Genomic DNA, 4,935 nt, shown 5'->3' on the forward strand with positions numbered 1-4,935 from the left:
TGGACAGTCCTGTAATTTTGTTGTAACTACACTGTAGAAGCATTATTTTACAGCCACCGCATAGCATTGTGGGATTGCTGCGATTTGAATTTTGAAATTGCGCGGTACCGCGGCGGCCAACGGCACCAGAATCAAACACTTTTGGAAGAAGCAGCTTTTGGAAGGAGCTATAAGAGTGGAAGCTGGAGGAGCTGAACACGCAGCGCCAGCTGAAGCTTTATTTATTGTTTATTTAGTTACTTTTTTTTTTTTTTTTTTTTTTTTTTTTTGACATCCCTATGTGATCACACCTCAGCCCAGTAGATGGCGGTAATGCACTTTGACTGCAAACTGCCAATAAAATTATAGAAGATGAAGAAGAAGAAGCTTTTGGAAGGAACACTCTCAGGTATGAAACGTTAACATGCCATCTATTTTTATAAGTCTATGGATATATTAATACCGGTCATATGAGTGGTGATTGTTTCGTTTGGTATATTTCAGTGACATTAGCTTCTGTGACGTTCGCCCCGACTCGACTCGCTCACTCCCGGTAAAACAACACCATGAACTGACCGCGGTGAAGTGGCGTCTTCTTACTCAACCCATACGGAAAAAAGTTACCACATGCAGCTACAAGGTACGAGATATTCACAATTTTTCGCTTGGTATATTTCAGTAACATTAGCTAGAGTAATGTTAGATATAACGTTAGCTCAACTCGCCCCGGTCACTCCCGGGTAACGACGTTATAAACCTGAACTGACTGCGGTGAAGCGGCGTCTTCTTTAAGTTACTCAATCCATAAAGAAAATAGTAACGTTACCACATGCAGATACACGGCACTATTTTCAATGGAAAAACAAACATGGTGAGTAGAATCGAGTAGAGCTGAGCTTGTAACGTAGCCTAACGTTAATGGAAAACCACCACAATGACGATAGCTCAAATAACGTTAGCCCAGACTGTTAAAAATAAGCATTAACGTTAGCCCGATCAGTTAGCTCAGGTTATTATTGCATTGATTACACGTGCTACTGGACAGGCTATCGTAACATTATTAGGGCTTTGCTGTCTTGTAATCGGGGGTCTTGAAGCCGTGGTTTGCACACTAGCATAAACGAAGTTTGTAACGTTAGATTTTACGGCCACTGAATAAACACAAGCAAATTTTAGTTGAAATATGGGCTTTAATTAAACGACAATGCTGGTATCTTTAATTATGTGAGTCAGCTATAACTGTGAGATAAGCTGAATATAGCATCTGGTATGCTCATATGTTATAACATTACTTTGTGCTTGGCAAACCAGGTTGGAAGAGCAGTCATGTAACTGTCTGTATCTAAAATAAACTGCGCGTGCGCAACTAAATCCAACCAGCATCGTCATAAAATATATTTTTTTCCGGAGCCTGGGTTCTGTTGAAAAGCTTTCAATGCTCTCTTTGTCTTCAGAAAAGGCAGCAAATTATCAGTAGTATTAAAATTAAGTTAACCATTTTGTTTGTCTCAAATTACATGTGGCTGCCTGGCAGACTATATGGACTAAAATAATAATAGATTTTTAATTTGGCATTTGTGTAATTGGTAATACATTTGGTAATGTTTACGTTTTTTATTCCCTAGCCTAGCCCTCTGCCACAGCTGCTGATATCCAGAGAGAGAGAGAGAGAGACCTATCCAGCACACCTTGCTTAATTGTGCAAGGTAAATTCTTCCCTTATTTTATAGAGTAGTTCACTTTTAAATGAAAATTACCCCATGATTTACTCACCTTTTATTATCATATTGTGTTAATGCATTTCAGGAGAGACACTAATCGCAACAAGTGTTCATAGAAGGAACAGTTGTGATGGGGCCCAAAACAGTCTTTTGAATGGAGTGGCTGAAACCTTCGCTGCTTACTATGTGTTCAACATGCAGTATCCTAAAGACGCCTCAGGCACTTTATACAAAGGTATGTTTAAACTGTTTACACACTAATAAAGAAAATGAGGTAACACTTTACAGTATGGGTACATTAATTATCATGAATTCATGTATAAATTCATGCATGAATTACGCATTCATTCATGCATTAATATCTCATGAATCATCAGGAAATAACACAAGTTCAACGTTTTTCATTCATGACTTCATGAGTGAACAACACCTTAATAAAAAAATTAACTAAGATGAGTACATCATCATGAATTATGATTTATTATGCATGATCGTGATGCTTTTCTTTGTTCACATATGCGACCATTAGCACATTGTTCATCAGTGTTTCTAAGGACCAGTCACCACTTTAGTTGAGGGGCCACACACATGAAGTCATTGATAGATGATGCTTAGTTAATGATGACTACTGTATTTGAATGTCAACAGAATCTGTGTGCTCTGAGCTGTGATTGGTCTATTTTGGGGTCTGTCCAACTACCACAAGCGTTTGCTTCGTCCACCTCCTTTTCAAACCATGCACTTGTATAATTTGTCTGCTATGTTGCCTGTTATGTTGATTGTGAGAAAATTAGAATGCAGGTTTGAAATAAACATCATCATCATCATCATCATCACCTGCAGGCTTTGAAGAAGACATGAACTGTTGACATTCAAATACAGTAGTCATCATTAACTAAGCATTATCTATCAATGACTTCATGTGTGTGGCCCCTCAACTAAAGTGGTGACTGGTCCTTAGAAACACTGATGAACAGTGGTATAACTGTGAACAAAGAAAACATCATGATCATGCGTAATAAATCATAATTCATGATGATTTACCCATCTTAGTTAATGTTTTAATTAAGGTGTTGTTCACTCATGAAGTCATGAATGAAAAACGTTGAACTCGTGTTAGTTCCTGATGATTCATGAGATATGAATGCATAATTCATGCATGAATTTATACATGAATTCATGATAATTCTTACTGTAAAGTGAATCCATCATTCTCATATGTAACGTCCCATGAATTATTACCTTATTACCAGTATTGTTAGGTTCTTTGATATATTCTATGCAATGATGTCAATAGATAGGTTTCCATCCAATTAAAACATAACTTTTAAACGCATTCGTAAAAATTTGGCAAAAAAACCCTCTAATTGGAGAGCATTTCAATCAACTCTGTTATGCGAATTATAAATGGTCACGCACCTAGGAGTCGTGAACAGCTGTGGGATCAAAACGTAAGGTTGACAGGGCAACTTGAAACACCTGATATAATTGCAAAAAATGCAAATTTGTCAATCCACATAGAAGTTTTTGTTCACATTAGAATATTTTATGTGAATTTTAACCGTTTCCAGTCAGGATTTCTTTTTCAAATGGTTAAAATGTGCATTAAAAAGTTGGATGGAGACCCAGCTATTACTGTTAAGTGTCTGTTCTATAGTAGAGTTGGTTTTCCCCTGCAGGACATAATTTGTGTAAACAGAAGAGACTGACGGACAACAATTTAACATTACAACTTTCATTAATTCATTAAATTAAATTGTATGGTTAAAGTTGTTAATGTTAAATAAATACATCAAAGTCATTTTATTTTATGAGCAAGTAGGTTACTTATGTTTTTTACACAGTATTTGTCATTATTTAACAGATATGAAAACTTTAACTTTTTTCCTCTCTCTCGGTTTTCAGAGCTTTTTGTGGAATCCACTCCCAGACGGGCAGTAAAGCCGAGAAGAGACACAGGCTCAACGCACCTGTTTGCACCCTCCTAAGAAAACTGGACTTTGAGTTGATGGGATAGTAACATGAACAACTTCCCCTATGCAGTTCAAGTCTGGCTGGACACCTTTGTTCCATATCATCATGTTCCCCCTGATGATTGGCTGCCTGGATGTCTGGAAGTGAGCTTCTTCATTAAAGGGATACTCCACTTTTTTTGGAAATAGGCTCATTTTACAACTCCCCCAGAGTTAAACAGTTGAGTTTTACCGTTTTCGAATCCATTCAGCCGATCTCCGGGTCTTTAGAAGAATGTCAGTAACCAGACAGTTTTTGGTCCCATTGACTTCCATAGTAGGAAAAAATATATACTATGGAAGTCAATGGGACCAAAAACTCTGACATTCTTCTAAAGACCCGGAGATCGGCTGAATGGATTCGAAAACGGTAAAACTCAACTGTTTAACTCTGGGGGAGTTGTAAAATGAGCCTATTTCCAAAAAAAGTGGAGTATCTCTTTAAAAGTAAAATTTTGTTTTATGTGTGATAAAGTGGATACTTTTGTAATATGTATTTTTGCACAGTTTGTTAATTAAAAAAAAAGAAAATCTACCATTGTTGTGTTTTTAATTGGCCAATACGGAAAATGACAGCTTTTTACTTGTAATATTTATACTTGTAATGTTTTACAGTATATTGATTTGTCCTGTGAAATTACAGGAAATTCCTGGCTACTGAGTTGCCGTAAATATAACATTTTGCTGTAATATTTACAGTATTCTATCCTGTGAAATTACAGGAAATTCCTGGCAAATACCAGTAAATTTACATGATTATTGTAATTAATTACAGTAGGGATGTTGTATTAAGTATTACAATAACAGTCCTGTATACTGTTTACAGTAAATTTACGGCAACTATTAGCCAGGAATTTCCTGTAAAATTACAAGAACTGTCTAACAGTGTATGACATTCATGCCTCCCTCTTCAATACTCTTAATCATGTCATTTTTCCAGATATAATGGCATTTATCCTTCCAAATAAAATTAAAATGTATCTTATTTATTAATGTAATCATGTTGTTTGAGATTTCTAGTGAAAAGGCAGAGTAAATGGCTCTTGATATACTCTCCATCTTGGATAGAAGAGTCCTGCCAAACATTGTTATATCCCTTTGCAGCCACGACTTAAATATTACTTTACATTTATCAATATTTTTAAGAATGTTTTCTTTCTCCCTTGTTTCTTTATTTCTGAAGACCAAATCTTTGACTTCTGATGTAACCTGTATATGATCAG

General features: G+C 36.1%; 1 long non-coding RNA gene across 1 annotated transcript; it reads left to right on the forward strand.

Moving 5' to 3' along the window:
* The first annotated feature begins 340 nt into the window (after window positions 1–340).
* LOC311085394 lies at window positions 341–3,862 on the forward strand. The gene is made up of 5 exons (XR_014606808.1): window positions 341–388; window positions 484–619; window positions 1,605–1,685; window positions 1,786–1,935; window positions 3,606–3,862. It is a non-coding gene; the product is annotated as an uncharacterized lncRNA (long non-coding RNA).
* The last annotated feature ends 1,073 nt before the right edge of the window (window positions 3,863–4,935 follow it).

Source organism: Abramis brama, assembly GCF_963993115.1.
Source record: "Abramis brama genome assembly, chromosome: 6".
Taxonomy (NCBI): domain Eukaryota; kingdom Metazoa; phylum Chordata; class Actinopteri; order Cypriniformes; family Leuciscidae; genus Abramis; species Abramis brama.